This window comes from Magnolia sinica, chromosome 9, assembly GCF_029962835.1.
Source record: "Magnolia sinica isolate HGM2019 chromosome 9, MsV1, whole genome shotgun sequence".
NCBI lineage: Eukaryota > Viridiplantae > Streptophyta > Magnoliopsida > Magnoliales > Magnoliaceae > Magnolia > Magnolia sinica.
Window position 1 is genome coordinate 23,383,704 of NC_080581.1, and position 16,798 is coordinate 23,400,501.

Consider the following 16,798-nt stretch of genomic DNA (forward strand, 5'->3'; position numbering starts at 1 on the left):
AGCCCTACATACACATGCCAGGCCATAGAGGCTCATCCACGCTCACCCAAGCCAAGCCATGCAAAGCCATGTGAGGCCATGCAATGGTACCCGAGTGGCACACCTGGGCATGCAAGGTCACTCTTGTGGCCCCAACAAGTTTTTAATGGTGGATGTTCAATCACCACTCATTCCTATAGTGTGGTCCACTTGAGCTTCAGATCTATTTCATTTTTTGTTTCGTGCCCTGCAATGAGGAGACAAAACTGATGGACAGCGTGGATATAAGACACATGCATCATGTTGGACCCCACAGCCAACGCTGGGAATGGTGCCGGCAGAACCACCCGATCCGCCACCCTGCCGAATCTTCAAGGTTTTATTACACCTCTGCACACGGACTTTCGTTTTGGAGAATTTCTTACACGACTTTTTCTCTGAATTGGAAAATGTGCTAACATGGTGCCGTCGTGACCCATGCAATCCGCTGGCCGGTAGGCTTACTGTTTACTTTCCCAGGCCCAAAAATCTAGTCGGCCCACCAATAATCCAGCGGCACGTCTTTGTTTGAACGTTGATCCTTGTATCTCCTTCTTTGACTGGTCATGTCTCTGTTGCATGTGCCATCGACGTGACTTTTCAACCTTTAGATGGTACTTGTTGGACGTAGAATATTCTATGTATGAAAGCATACACTCGGGATTTGTATACGTGGCATGAATCAATTCAAATTACGGTGCCAACCATAGACAGGTCACCATCTCAAAATCAAATTATTCACGTTGCATTAATCTTTCTCTTTGTCAGATAAAGCTGCTGTATCCGATTGATCCAGCCACTTTTCTTTTTCTCTCCAACGTTTCACAAATGTGAAAATATGGTTTTAAGACTTTGCCACCTGTACGGAATCGTGGAATCTTCAGTCGTGTAAGCCTAGAGGTGTACACGAGTCGAACCCAGTCGACATGAGATTGTATAGAATATGGGAAATCTCATAGGTTGGTTAAATCTGCAGCATGATTCCTACAATTTATATGCAATATTGGTGCAAACAGACATCTATGTTGGACACTATACGGCAATAAGCGAGAGTATCAGCTTAAACTTTTACAACTACACAGACACCCAGGAAACCATTTCACTATCAAGAGGAAAATGGCTTGCTTACCGAAGATCTCCACCTAGTAGCTTTCCTAGACATCTTGATTACATCATCTGCAATAAAGATGAGACCTTTGATTAAACCAATACTTCTTGTTTTCCTAGCGGAAATATAACCAAACATCTCAATGGAAAGTGCCTACAAAAAGGAAAGTATCCATTAATTAGGCCCAGGTAATATATTATTTTCTTCTCTCCTTACATCAAAGTCCCAACCTCACGTGCATGCCAATTGACATCCATGGGTTTATCTTAAAATGCCAGTACATACACTACCAATGAGGCTTGCTCTGTATTTTATAGTCTACCCCACATGAGGCGTTCTACTATGTGGCACATCAAATGATTATATGGGCCTGATTTTTGGGACATTAATCACCACGGTTGACTGGCGTACACCCAAGATGATGGGCCGGCTAACAGAAGCAATAGGGTATAAGCTAGTGATTGAATCAGTAAATAGGTAGGTGACGTGCAGGCTAATAGATTTTTTTCACTTGGATTAACTTTTAGAATAAGCTTATTATACATAGACTTTTGAGGCTTGCCATAAATAATCCAAAGTACTGGGATAGTATACATAGAGGTGTACATGAGTTGAACTGAGTCAAGCTTGGCACAGCTCAACTCGGCTCGGCTACTAGCCAACCCCAGCTCGAACTTGGCTCGGCTTGGCTCAGTCCTCGAGCCTAACTGGCCAACTTGGCTTAGTTCGGTCAGCAACTCGGGCCAGTTCGAGCCGAGTTCGAGTCAAGATCAAGCTTCTACGGTATTTTCTCAAACACATAGTGTGCACCTTCAATTTCTCACGAAAAGTAAAACAGCAGCATCGATTTATAGGTATTTCATCAAACACTCAGTAAGCAACATAAAAATCAAGATACAAGGGTATTTATTTCATATACATACCTTCCTTGCCACCTGCCAACACTTTGTTGAGTCATTTCATTAAACACTTGTTGAGCAACATCAATATCAAAATAACCGAGTCATCGGACTGGTTTGATCCGAGTTCAATTCGAGTTGGGGGTTCGATCCAAGTCAAGTCGAGCTCGGGCAAGCTCAAACTCAGCTCGAAATTTTTTTGAACTCAAAAAATCAGATCAACTTGGCTCAAACTTAGTTTCGATACAAGTCGAATCAAGTTTTTTCGAATCGAGTCAAGCGAGCTAACGGAGCTAACTCGGTTCGTGTATAGCTCTAAGTATACATGGGACTTGAGCAACTTATATTGATACGCAAGGGTATTTTAGCTAGCCATGCAAAATTTCTTAAAAGAAAGGTATTTTAACTTTCAATCAATGTGGTTATATATTAATTAATTGATGCATGGTATGGGGTCCTTACTCATGAGATCGGATTAGGTACTACCCACGCCTATTTAGAGCTCGGGACAGACAGAGGCTCCGTGAGCCACCAAGGGGCCAACAATGATGTATGAATTTCATCCACACCGTCCATCCATTTTTAAATATCATTTTAGTTTATGACCCAAAAATAATGAAGATGCAAGGCTCAAATGGACCACAAAATGGGGATTAAATTCCTACCATTGAAAAATTTTTGGGGGCTACAACAGTTTTGAATCAAAATGATATTTTCTTTTTTTACTTCATCTAGGTGTATATGACCATATCAACAGGTTGGATGGCAGATAAACAACACGGTGGACCCTAAAAAGGTTGTGGGCATCCTTAGTACTGCTGCTTCCTGTGGTGTGGTCACTTAGATTTGCCTTATTTTTGGTCAGTATGATAAAATGTTATGAAAAAAATGGACGCATGGTGTGGATAGAATTAATACATCATGGTGACCAATCATTAACCACTAGAGCCTCCCACGGTCCCTAGCTCCGAACAAGCGGGTAGTTCCTAATCACCTTACTCATGCCTTGGTAGACTCACAAGAGTTTCAACACGAGGTCATGAGTTGGAGCACCCATTGATTGTGATGTGTGAGAGATAAAATAAATGATACATGGTATATAAAAGGAGACTTCTTTGATACTATGATAGTGTATGATACTTGATATGCAGGCACTAAGAAATTGTACAAGCTAGTATTCTATGTTAACTCAAACTCAACTAACTAAACTGTGGGACCCACTGTTGCTAGGTCCAAATTGATTGAATAATCTAAACTCCTAATTTTTGGGCACTTGTTTTCTTTTCTTTGCTTTTTCTCTTTTTTTTTTTTTAACCATCCAATAAACATCAATCAATCCGATGAGCAGAAAATCAAATGAGCATGGCTTTTGATTCATGGCATATCATAATGAAAGCCCTATAAGGGCAGCAGGGGTAAGGCCGGAAAGGACATGAATGAAAATGGTAAAAACCACCTAACAACGCCAAGATTTAATTGAGATGAACGGTGGATAAGGATTTGTATAGCCGACCCAGACTACACGGAATGATGATTGGATGATGATGATATATCTACCATGGGATCCATAATTTGAATTACTTCCACGCCATGTATACAATTTCTAAGTGTCTGCGTATCATTCATTTCCTTCCATTAGAGTATTAAAACCTTCAACGTTTAATTAAAGTTCTATTTTACCTTTTTTTTTAAAAATATTTTATTTAAAGTTATGTTTGGGGAATCAACAAAGTAGTGTTGGTGACTCATTTGTTTTGATTGTTTTAGTAATTTTCACATAAGTGGGACACTTCATTCTCCCAATCTCTTGGGCTGGCCTTTCCAAAATCAAAGCATATGTGCCAACCAATTTATTAGGGTAATGCCAACTGGGAGTTACTTGCTACTCAAGTAAAGTTTGAGGATGATATGAGAGCTTCTATGTTAAGTCGAATTAAGCCATAAAAAACGAGGGTCGACCCACTCTAGAAATCATATTGATTAAATGATTTTGGCCTCTGATTAATGGATATATGCTCGTTTCATCAAGACCGTCAACTATTTTTTATTTTAACCAATCAGTTAAATATCCACCAATATATCCATTAGTCACGTGACTAAATACATGTAAGATTTTAACACATGATCCGTCACAACTGGCGCTCACACAGTTTCATATGTTAATCATGGGTGTAGATTGGGTACTACCCCCACCAGGACCTAGCTATTGACTGGTGGTACTGTTAGGGGATCCGTGGATCCCATCACAATGTATATGGTTTATCCACGCCATCTATATATTTTGAAATATCATTTTATGTTTTTGAGTCCAATAACAAAGCAGATTGAAGCCCCAAGTGGACCCATCACAAGAAGCAGTGGGGATTGAAAGCTTACAATTGAAAACTTCTTGGGAGCACAGAAGTTTTGGATCAAGCTGATATTTAGGTTTTTCTTCATACAGGTCTATGTGATATTATGAACAAATTGGATGGAAAATAAATATCATTGTGGCCCTCAATAAGTTTTCAACGATATGAGTTCAATCCTCATTGCTTCCTATGGTGTGTTCCACTTGAGCATTTAATATGCCTCCTTTATAGGATCACGTCCTAAAATAGTCTGTCATAATAGATGGACAACATGGATATTACATATACACTACGGTGGCCCTAAGTGAACCCTAACATGACCGTCCTATCTGTAGCTAGGTCCTGGTGAAGATAATACCCAAACCGCACGGGTTACTCATGGATGTAATTAGGTGAGGAAGGGGCGAAAGCATAATGGTGAGGCCCTGAACGTGAGACTCACGTCAATCTGTGTTGTATATTCATACTGGCAATCCTTTTTACCAACTCATTTTGAGAGAATGTTTCAAAAAATGGGTAGATCTAAATCTAAGGTTTGAGGTCGACCACAAGGTAGGAGTTGAATTGAAAACATTAAAAACTTTCTGCGGCCACAAAAGCTTTAAATCAAGCTGTTGTCTATGTTTTACCTTCATCAAGGTCTGTGTGACCTTACCAACAGGTTGTATGATAAATAAACATTACAGTAGGCCATAGAAAGTTATTAATGGAGACGTCCAATCTTTACTGTTTTCCTGTGCTGTGGTCCACCTTACATGTGGATTCCCGTCATTTTTGGGATCATGCCCAAAATGTTCTAGAAAAATGGATGGACAGCCTGGATATACAACACATACATCAAGGTGGACCTACTGTAAGAGCCTTACCCACTAAGCTGATACCCTTGCCTCACCTAATCCACACGCGTGTACCCTGCGTATGCAACTACGTATGCCCGGCGTCAACCGTCCACCAGCGTACCCTCTCGGATCCAGGCCCATGCCATTAACACCTCAACGGTGCTTAAATCTTCTCACGTGTCTCACAAAATTTACGTCCAACGTCACGTGCATGACATGACAAACGACATCACGGGGTTCTCGTAAACTATCAGTACATACACTACTACCAGTGAGTCTTGCTCCGTATAGCCTAGCCAATATGGTAACGTGGCATGCGTGTGGGATATCTGAGCCATAGATCAGGCCGGTTCCATTGTGCACATGCGCTGTCCCTAAAGTAAGCTTGGTCGACTCATCAGGTGGGACAAAGGGTACGAAACGAATTCGATAGTTAAAGGGACTTGCTTTGGCTGTCCGCATGTTTTTTCTTTTTTCTTTTTTCTAAGTTCTCTAGTCGACGTGATGAGTAAGCTGGCCTCGCTTTTGGAAAAAGCATATACGCAGTAGATCACCTGGCGCAGGAAGTGGACCAAGATCTCTAAGACTCACGGTGATGTATGTGTTTTATCCGTATCTCCATCCGATTTGCCAGCTCATTTTAAGGCATGAGCTCAAAAAGGAAGTGGACATCCCCACCGTTGAAACCTTCTTAGAGATCATTATATTGTTTGTTTGCCATCAGCTTACTCATAAGGTCAAATACACTTAGATAAATGAAAAACATAAATATTAGCTTGATCCAAAACTTCTCTGGCACTTTTAAAAAAATAAAAATAAAATCGTGGGTGTCCAATCTCAACCGTCTCGTGTAGTTAGGTCCACATGAACTTTGGATTTGCTTATTTTTGGGCTTACCCCTTAAATGAGATTGACAAAACTGATGAACTGCACGCATGGACACGTACATCACAGTGGGCCGGCCCCACAAAGCCTGTGCATGTGGCCAGATTTTGCACTGAGTAATGCTATAGTACTGTACTGAGAAAATTCTGTGAGACCCACTGTCATGTATGTATCTTATTCACGCTTTATACCCATTTTGTCCGGCTCATTTTAGAGCATGAGCTTAAAATTGAAGCATATCCAAAGCTTAAGTGAACCGCATCATAAGAAAAGTGGGAATTAATCACTTACATATGAAAACTTCTTAGGGCCATAAAAGTTTTGAATTAAGATGATATTTGTGTTTTTACTTCATCCATATTTGTGTAGCCTATTAACAGGTTTCATATGGGGAGGTTATTTTTTTTCCATTATTTCCTATGGTGTGGTTCACTTGAGTTTTGCACTTCAATTGTGCAACTGAATAACTGCAGATAAGACACATACGTCGCTTGTGGCCCACGGATTACTTAGTATGCAGGCAGCTCTTGTCTTGCTTCAGGAATATTTCCGGTGACAAGCGCTTCCTGTGACAAGCGCCGAGGCAATAAATGTCTCCTAATAAGGAAATCGGATTTGAGCTCATCCGATTGCTTACTGAGTAAACTTTGTTGAGCCCACCGTGTATGTTTGTATGCGAGGTTTGTCCACACCGTCCGTCCATTTTTCCAGATCATTTTAAGAGTTGAGCTCAAAATTAAAGCATATCTAATGCTTAAGTGGACCACATCACAGGAAAACTATTGCAACTTTCCTAGGACCCATAATGATGTTTATTTATCATCCAACCTATTTATAATTTCGCACAGACACCCATGAAGGGAAAACTCAAATATTAGTTTTATCTAAAGCTTCTTTGGCCCCCAATAATTTTTCAATAGTAGATGTTAAATTCACACTGTTTCCTATGGTGTGGTCCACCTGAGCTTTGGATATGCTTCATTTTTTAGGCTTAAGCCTTAAAATTATCTAATAAAATGGAAGGACACTGCAGATAAAATACATAAATCACTGTGGGCCCGACAGTGTTTACTTAGTACGCTTAGCTTACTCAAGCACTGTGTGCCACATTGTTACATGTGCATGGACATGCGCCTTGCGATTAGCAAACAAGACAAGCACATCGTTGTGCAGAAGCCTTAGATTCTACCAATCAGCTAGTGCAAAAAAGCCCTATCTCGGTTCGACCAGTATCTCATTGGTCTAACCAAATTAGGGGTGGATTCTTAGTTTGCATGTTGTGAAGATTTGCACATTTTTTGTTTGACCGAAAAGTGTGAATTGGTTTAATTCGGTCCAACTGAAGGTCCCATTTGGTCCGACCGACGGGTTTTGCAGATTAATGCAAATTGGGGTATTTAAGTTCAATTTCGATTAGAGATTTAATAATACATGTGTTTTCTCTTTAAGGGCAAGAGTTTTCCGATGTGAGCATGTTTTAATCACTTGTAAGGGTTTGAAAATGGATTTTCTCAAAAGGGCTAGGGTTTTCCTAGGTGTGCATCAAAAGAGGAGATCAAGTTTCATCTATCGCTTTGTACCGTGGTTTTTTTCTTGTAAGAGTTTTCCACATTAAATATCTTGTGTTTTTTGTGATTGCTTTATTAGTTATTATGTATTCGATTGTTTTATCTTCGTTAAATTCACAAAGTGCACAAATTAACGGTGGTATTATATCCAAAGTTCTGATACCAATAGTTGATCTGGATTTATTGTATCTCGAGATTACATGACATGATGTGAGATGAGCCGAAACTCTAACAAAGTGGTATCAGAGCCAAGTTTAAGGACGCTCGAGAATTCTGTGAAGATATCAGGGTCAAAGTTTGATATACAGAAATTTGATGGGAAGAACAATTTTAGTTTGTGACAACGAAAAGTTAAAGATATTCCAATATCACAAGAGTTGAGTAAGATGTTGCTGGAGACTAAAACGGAGAAGATGACAGATGATAACTAGAGTAAACTTGAAGAGAATGTTATGAGAACCATCTACCTATGTCTATCAGATAAAGTCATATACAACATTATGAATGAGGAATCTCTCTTAAAGATGTGGAATAAACTAGAAGATATATACATGGAGAAATACCTCACCAATAAGTTGTTTGTTAATAAAAAAAAAAACATTTCGGGTTACAGATGAAGGGTTCGATCTCCTGGAGCACATGAAGTCATTTACGAAGGTATGTAAGGACTTGTTAAGGCTTGGTGTGACGATCAAGGATGAAAACAAAGCGGTGCTACTTCTAGCATCGCTTCTCACATCATACAACCATCTCATTACTACTCTATTGTATGAGAATATTACAATGAAGCTGGAAGATATCACCACGACTCTAATTTCCAATGAGATAAGAAAGAAAGCGCTGATGACTCTCAGGTAAAAAGGTTAGCTGTGAAAGGGGGTTAACAACGTGAGAGATCTATGGAGAAATCTCGATCTAACAAGAAGAAAAAGTTTATGTTGAAATAAAAAGCTAAGAACGGATGCTTGTATTATGGTATAAAAGGGCACTTCAAGAGAAACTAGTAGAAATGGAAGAATGACCTATAAAATAAGGGTAAAGGGAATATGTTGAGTGTGAAATATTACATATTTTTTCCTTGTTAGACCTTGGTTTTATAAACATGAATACGCTTAATCGATCTATTTTCACATGTTTTCTCTTGCAAGGTGATTTTGAAAGCTAAAGAGAAAAAGATGTTTAAAGTATTTAAAGTATAAATTTAATGCTCAAAGGATTACCAAAGTGAAGATTGAATCTATGGAGGTCAAGATTGAATATTTTAAGAGTCCAAGATCCAAAAAAACCAAATGAAGAAGAAAAAAATCGAAGTTGCAAAGTGAAGAAAATCGGATGTGCTTAAATCAGCAGTTCGATGCCACCAAAGTGAGCGTTCAATGAGATCGAATGTAGTTCGATCCCATCGCAAAAATTAAAAAAATTGATTTTCTTGCTGGACATATTTGAGCAATCTTTTATTCCATTAAAAGAGTGTTCAATGACATAGAACGAGTGTTCAATATTAACAAAGCCAGTTCGATCTCATCGTAAAAATCATGAATTTCTGAGTTTAGACACTGGACATATTGGAGCATTCTTCGATACCATCGAGGAGATGTTCAATGTCATCAAAAGACATGTGATGACATCGAGACATTATGCAAATTCAAAAGTTAGTTGCTGGACAGTTTCCTAATTCAACTCGAACTCTAAAATGGGAGCTCGATGCCATTGAAGCTGTGATAATTACGTAAATTTGAGGTAGTTTTGAAATCTGTGTGAATTAAGCCTATTTAAATGGATATTTTAGGTGTTTTTAAGCATGAATTATGGTCGAGGTAGAGTAAGGACTTGTGGAGTTTCAATGAGTCCTCTATTCTCTTCAATCTTTTGGTTTTACTTAGTTTTTATGTTTTTCTTTGAGAGTTTTAGTTTAACCATCTCTATGGTTGGTCGATCTGGACTAAGACTAAGGTTGTTGATTAGCTGATAGAAAATCAACTAAAGTCTCTTGCGGGAGCCTCCAGTTGGAGTGCATGTGTAGGTCCTTGCGTATGGTTGTAAAGGTTAGAGGTGAACCTGTTGAAAACCTCCAATGGTGAATACCACTACACTAAAGGAGAGGCGTCCGTTGAGAGTGAAGTAGGGAAACCGAATCACTATACATGCTTGTGTTTTTTATTATGAATTGCGTATATGTTTAATTCATGTTTCTGTATTTGATTATTTAAATCACTTGAATGCTTAAATTGGATTGTATGTTAGGCACTTCACTTGTAATGCACACACAAGCTCAATTATCTCCTATATACTAGTTGTAAGATTGACATATCTATTATAATCTATGTGATTGGACCCACTATTAGCTTGGAAACCTTGGGGTAAATTGTATTACTTAGTTTAATTGGTAAATTAGTTTAAGCTTAGCAATTTTTTTTAATCAGTATAATTTTAAGTGGTCCAATTCACCACTACCCCTCCTTTTAAGGATTTAAACTCTAAAGTAAGATCCGAAAAGAGAGCTTTGGAATGATGTTTAACAATAGAGGGAGTTGTGACATGAAGGGTACATCTTTTGACTCGATGTATATAGATAGATCTTTCAAAAAATTAAAGAAAAAACATCGTTATAGCTACGAGAGTTATGGTCATGTTGTTTTCTCATGTCCAAACATATTGAAAATTTAAGGAAAAGACATGGTAGCAAAATGTGATGAGTTTGAGAATTTTAAATCAAATTCTGAAAAATCTCATAGTGTTAGAGAGCTTAGATGAATGCGCACCTTAATGGCCTCCAATACCTCTAATCTCCCTACAACTAAAGACATAAGAGAAGTATCCGACCATAACTCATTAGATGAAGAATAAACATTCTCCTCCAATAGTGAAGAAGATGATGAGGATGGATAGGATGAGTTACAAGAGCCATATGACCAACTTTTCAAGAAAAGAATAAAAATGATAAAAATGTTAGGGTTGGTAAAGGCCGAAAAGATTCAATTGGCTAACCGATTAGAACAAGTTAAATTTGAAATTTTATCCATCACACAAGAAAATGAAAATCTTAAGTCTGACCTTGACAAGACTTTAAGGAGGTGTTCGGGTATTGAATTAGAACTTGATAAAGTTAAATATGAAAATCAAGACATGAAATTTCAAATTATCCAACTTGAATCTTATCATATCGATGCCAAGGTTGCTCAAAATGAATATATAGGTAAATCTTTTAATGCCAGTAAATCTTGTGGGAATAATAGAGGTCTTAGAAATAATAGGATTATATATGTTACAACCTCTATCCTAATAGTAATTCAAAAGGACTCCACGGTTTCAGAGAGTAAATTTAAATCATCTCCCATGTATCACTCTTATAGAAACAGGCTACTTGAGATTTGAATGTCGAATTAATAAAAATTGGCAATTCATATTAGTCACGAACCGTATAGGTAAATTTATTAGAATTAAGAAAATGACACACGTTAAGAAGAGTCCTCTTAGACGATCATCAAAAAAGGAAAAGTTCACATCCTCTACAAAAATGCACAACCAAATGAGGGTGTTGATGAAACATGATGCCCTATTAACTAAATGTACTAAGAAAATCCTTAGTCAGGATAATAATCATAAGGGTAGGAAACAAAGAAAGAAATCTCCTATTAAACATATATCTCCTAGTAGAGATGCACCTATGAGAGTAAATATAGGAAAAGAAACTTCTTTCTCGAAATTAATTTGAGTCTTAGAAAATTTACACCCATGTGGGTGGTGAAGAGAGATAGGTGATCCCTAGATATTTATGTGGGCCTATAATTAAATATGAGGAATTAAGCCTCATTTTATGTGAACATCATTAGTAAATCAGAGGATGTTAGCCTTATCTTGTGCTTAATAGTTATATTTAAGGATTTCAGCCTCAATTGTGAGTACTATAGTTAAATATGAGGATTAAGCCTCATTTTGTTTTGATAGTTTAAGCTTTAAAGTTGCTTAATTTTGGTATTATATGTTTTAACTTAGTCTATCATTGGTCATTCATGTTTTCAATTGGTATTTCTCTTAAATGATCATAATAAGCATGCTCCATGTATTTAATATTTATATTCCATTATTAGTATGTGTCTTATAATTGGTAAATCCATGACTAATAGAGTTGTTCAATTTTATGTTTTTATTACTATGTTCGTGGAATTAACTATTTGTCAAATACTGACAAAAAGGGAGAGAAAGATCAAGATTTATCAAAACAAGTATATTCTATTTTGTAGGATCTCTTTGTGTAGGGAATTGATGGAGATAAGGGAAGCAAGTATGGGAGAGCATTGCAAGTATTACATGTCTTGTTTGTAATCGAGTTGCAAATTTTTATTTGAGATGTAATATTTATAGTTGTTTTGGTATGTCATTGGTGTGAACCATAACATTATTTAAATTAGGTTTTTGTCATGTAATTGATAAATGAGAGATTGTTAATACACTTATTTATGCACATTATTTGTCGATCACGAGCATTTGTGTGTTAGAGAGTCAGTTGAGCCTTTGAAAGTTGAAGATCAAAAACGCGTGAAGACTTTGATCATCAAGGAGCAAAGAAAATGTTTGCAAGGAGCCTTGGTGACCCTAACCTTGACCCAAAACAATCTTTTACCTCTAGATGATGATGATTTTATGAGTAAATCTTGTTTAATCATCCATAGCCTTAATAGTTAAAATTGATACATGATAATGCTAAAATATGTGCGAGCTGCTATGAAACAAACTTTCCAAACAACGGTCATTATGCAATCTTTGATTGATTGATCGATAGATCCTCGATCTCTCAATCGATCTATTGAAGGTGCCCAGAAACGTCCAATAACAAATTAATTATATTCTGAATTTTCTTAATGCCATCAAACTAGTCTTCAATACCATCGATGATCGAACTGACCGATTTATGCTCCTTTTTTTTTTTATCGTTGGAACTAGATTCCTTTATAAGGGGCATAAAGGCCTTGGGAAAAATGATAGTTTTTTTAGTGAGTTTAAAGCCTTAGTGTATCTCAATGCTTTCCAACACTTCTAAGCTCTCACCCATAGAGATTTAAGTCATCTTGCATGTGCGTAATCACTTTAATGAGTATTCTAAGTTCCTTATAAAGATGAACTTGTTTCCTTGCACTCTTTAGAGGATAGACACCAATTCAATAGGAAAAACTTTATCTTTCAAACCTCTAGAATTCTCATCTAGGTGAATTCCCATTTGGAAACCAATTAAGCCTTTAGTTATAAAAGATTCAACCAAACCCCTCCCATTATCTTGGTAAACTCATTGGAGCATCAATTTTAAAGTAGCCGATTTAAAGAAGTAAAATAAGACTGACTTCAACGATTAGAAAGCATAAGGGAAGCTTATTAGAGCATGAGAGAGCATCAATCAAGTAACTCAAGTGTGGTGCATCAAATGGGCTCAATTCGATAAGTGAGTCCATACTTTCTTTCCTTATGTAAGATTGATGGTAAGATTTGTGATGTACTCTCTTTTCTTGTGTAAGATATAGGCTCTTGTGTAGGGCCAAATTCACTGGACATAAGTGCGTACATGTTAGTTTCCGTGGGAGCCTTCGGCGGGATTAAACGTAGGTCCTTAAACTAGGACTGAGGTTGTTGGTTAGTCAATAAAAAAGCCAACTAAAGCCTCTTAAGGAAGCCTCTGGCGGGAGTGTACATGTAAGTCTTTGTGTAGAACTGTAAAGGTTAGTGGTGAATCTGTTGAAAACCCCCGATAGTGAATACTGGTACACTTAAGGAAAGTGCATCCGACGAGAGTGGAGTAAGAAAATCGAACCACTTACATGCTTGTGGTTTTTATTGTGAATTACGTATATGTTTAATTCATGCTTATGTGTTTGATTAATTAAATCACGTGAATGCTTGAATTGGATTGTATGCTAAGCACTTAACTTGTAATGCACATATAAGCTTATTATTTCCTTTAGACTAGTTATAAGATTGACATATGTATTTTAGTCTATGTGATTGGATCAATTATTGGCTTGGAAGCCTTAGTGTTAAATTATATTATTTAGTTTGATTGGTAAATTAGTTCAAGTTAAGCAATTGTCTTTTTAAATTGACATAAATTTTAAGTGGTCGGGGGCTCTTAAGGCTCATCAATTCATTCTATAGCTCCGCCAAACTTCCCTGTATGTGGTAGACTATTCCACTCAATTTCAAATGAAATTTAGAGAATGGTTTGCCAGAAAAGGAACACCAGAGAGTGGTGGTCGGTCCCATTGAGAAAGCTTTAAAGAAGAAAGGTTTCAGAGAATGAAATGTCAAAGAATGTAATGGCCAGAGAGAAGTAGTAGGAAGCTTTGAATGAATAAGAAGGATTTCAGTCGCATTCCCTCTAAAATAAATCAAAAAAATCTAAATGGGATCCTTGAAACTAGCTTGGTCCACAAAAAGGATATTTGGACAGTGTTTGTGTGGCCTACTGTGAGTTATATGTGAAATCCACACCGTCCATTCAATTCGAGTTTTCATTTCAGGACGTGGGTTCAAGACTTAGGGAAGACCACAATAAAGGTGGAGCACGCTTAGGAAATTGTTGGGAATAAACAACTACTGTCATCGACTGACGTCTGCCATATATGGTTTGGATTATGTTGAAACAATGTTTTCTATAAGTTTAAGACTATCAGAATACAATAAGCCCATTGAATTTCTTATAGATTGGGTCTAATCATAATTTCATAACTCACCAGTACATTTGGATGTGTCATTTTAACTTTAGGCGTGGATTAAGTACTACCCACTCTTGTTCGGAGCTTGGGACAGGCAGGGGCTCCAAGGGCTACTAAGGGGTCACAGTGATGTATGAATATTATCCACACCGTCTATCCCTCTTTTCATATCATTATAAAGTATTGAACCAAAAATAAGGACAATCCAAGGCTCAAGTATACCACACTATAAGAAGCAACGATGCTAAGGATGCCCACCATTGAAACCTTCCTAGGGCTCACTGTGTCATTTATTTTCCATCCAACCCCTTGATATGGTTATATACACCTGGATGAAATGAAAAAACAAATATAATCTTGATCTAAAACTTCAGTGGTCTCTAAGAATTTTTCAATGGTAGAAATTTAATTACCATCGTGTTGCCCTTATGAGACTTCTATTTTCTCCATTTTTGGGATAATGTTCTAAAATAATATGAAAAAAATGAATGGATGATGTGAATAAAGTTCATAAATCATGGTGGCCTCTCAGTGGCCATCAGAGCCTCCACTTCTCCCCAGCTCCAAACGGGCACGGTAGTACCTAATCCGCGCCCTTTAACTTTTTCAATACTCAAATGTTGCAAAGGCTGCCAAAGCGCTTGTAGGACATTTTTGATAAGGTAAAATTTAATAACTTCATCCGGATAAGAAAATAAGGGCGTGTTTGGGCAGTGGGATTAGAAGGGATTAGGTGGGATGGGATTCAAAAAACATAATTATTATCCCCTATTGCCAAGAGATAAGATTAATTCCATGCTTTGTTGGTAATATGGTGGTACATTGAATGGATATACCCACCATCATTTGAAATTACTGAGAATAACATACATGTGTTATATCTAAACCGTTCATTTATTTTATAACCTCATTTTATGGCATGAGCCTAAAAATGAGGCAGATCCAAAACTTATGTGGCCCCAAAGAAGTTTTCAACGGTAAGTATTCAATCCCCGTTGCTTTCTATGGTGGGGTCCACTTGAGCTTTAGATTTACTTGATTTTTTGGCCCATGCTCTAAAATAATCTCAAAAAATGGGTGGACAGTGTGGATATAGCCCACACATCATGGTGGGACCTACACAACTTGCTAACATTGAGTGAAATTGGCACGGACCAAATGCAATTCCATCTAATCTAATACCCACCTAATTCCATTCATCCCAAACATGGAGTGGAATCGGCACAGGACCATATGAATCCCATCCCACGTAATCCCTTCTAAGCCCACAGCCCAAACACTCCCTAAGAATGAGAAAGAAGGCTAAACATGTCCATCAATCATGTCTTCGGGAATTTGGTAAGATTCCCCATTCAAATGAATCCGGATCCTTTGCTGGCCATAAATCTTATTTCCTATATTACGATAGGTCAATGTCAATGAATATTATCACTGACGTTATTAGCATTACTGTACTAAATGGTGCCTGATGATGTGTCTCAATTAAATTAAAACAAACAGCATTTTCACGGTGTGACAGTAATAGGAATCGACCTCATTGATTTCAAATACAAGAAATACATCAAATGTACACATGGCAGGACGCACCCCATCCAGCACTTTCGTACTGCAAGTGGCACGCCTTCCAGCGGCCATACCACGATAATCATGCGTCGAGTTTACCTTGAAAATGTAGCCGCATAAATCGACGGATTTGTCCTTTTCAATGCGGGTCTGGACGGAGTGCGCCCCTGGCCGCCTCCCTTCCCATCTAACGTTCTCCTCCTCACCGAACTTTCCTCGTCTCATTCTCTCCGCACGCGACGGAGATGGTAGAGATGCATCGCGACAAGCATGCCAATTTTACAAGAGTAGTTAAAATGATCATATCGGCCACAATTTTGAATTGAATGTGGACCGTCAGTCATTTTTCACATGTAATAATAGACCAGTTATTGAATTTGCATGCCTGAATTTTGGATCAGGACATGATCTCATGAGGACCTACCTGATGAATGGTCCTGATCTCTCTCACAGATACCAGGTCGGCACAGCCACGACTTTTCACCATCTCCACGCCTCTAGTTCCGTTACAGGGCTTCCCTCTACGTGGATGAACTAAGAATCCAAATTACAGACGCCATCTTCAAGAGCGAATCACAAACGCTCCACGTATACTTAAGTAGACACATGTATTGGATCCGGGACGTTCATCTGATGGCAACTTTACTACATCTGTCTCATACTAAAATTCAGGCAGGTCCACCAATAGGGTGATCAACAGATGCGCTTTGAATATGGACCATCAGTTATCATTTTGCTGACCGTCGATTTATTTATAAACTTGCACCATCCATTTTCATGTATTGAAATAGCTTGCACCCAGTTATCACGCAAAGAACATCCCAGATCCCACACACATATGCCACATTGGAACGTACGGTGCG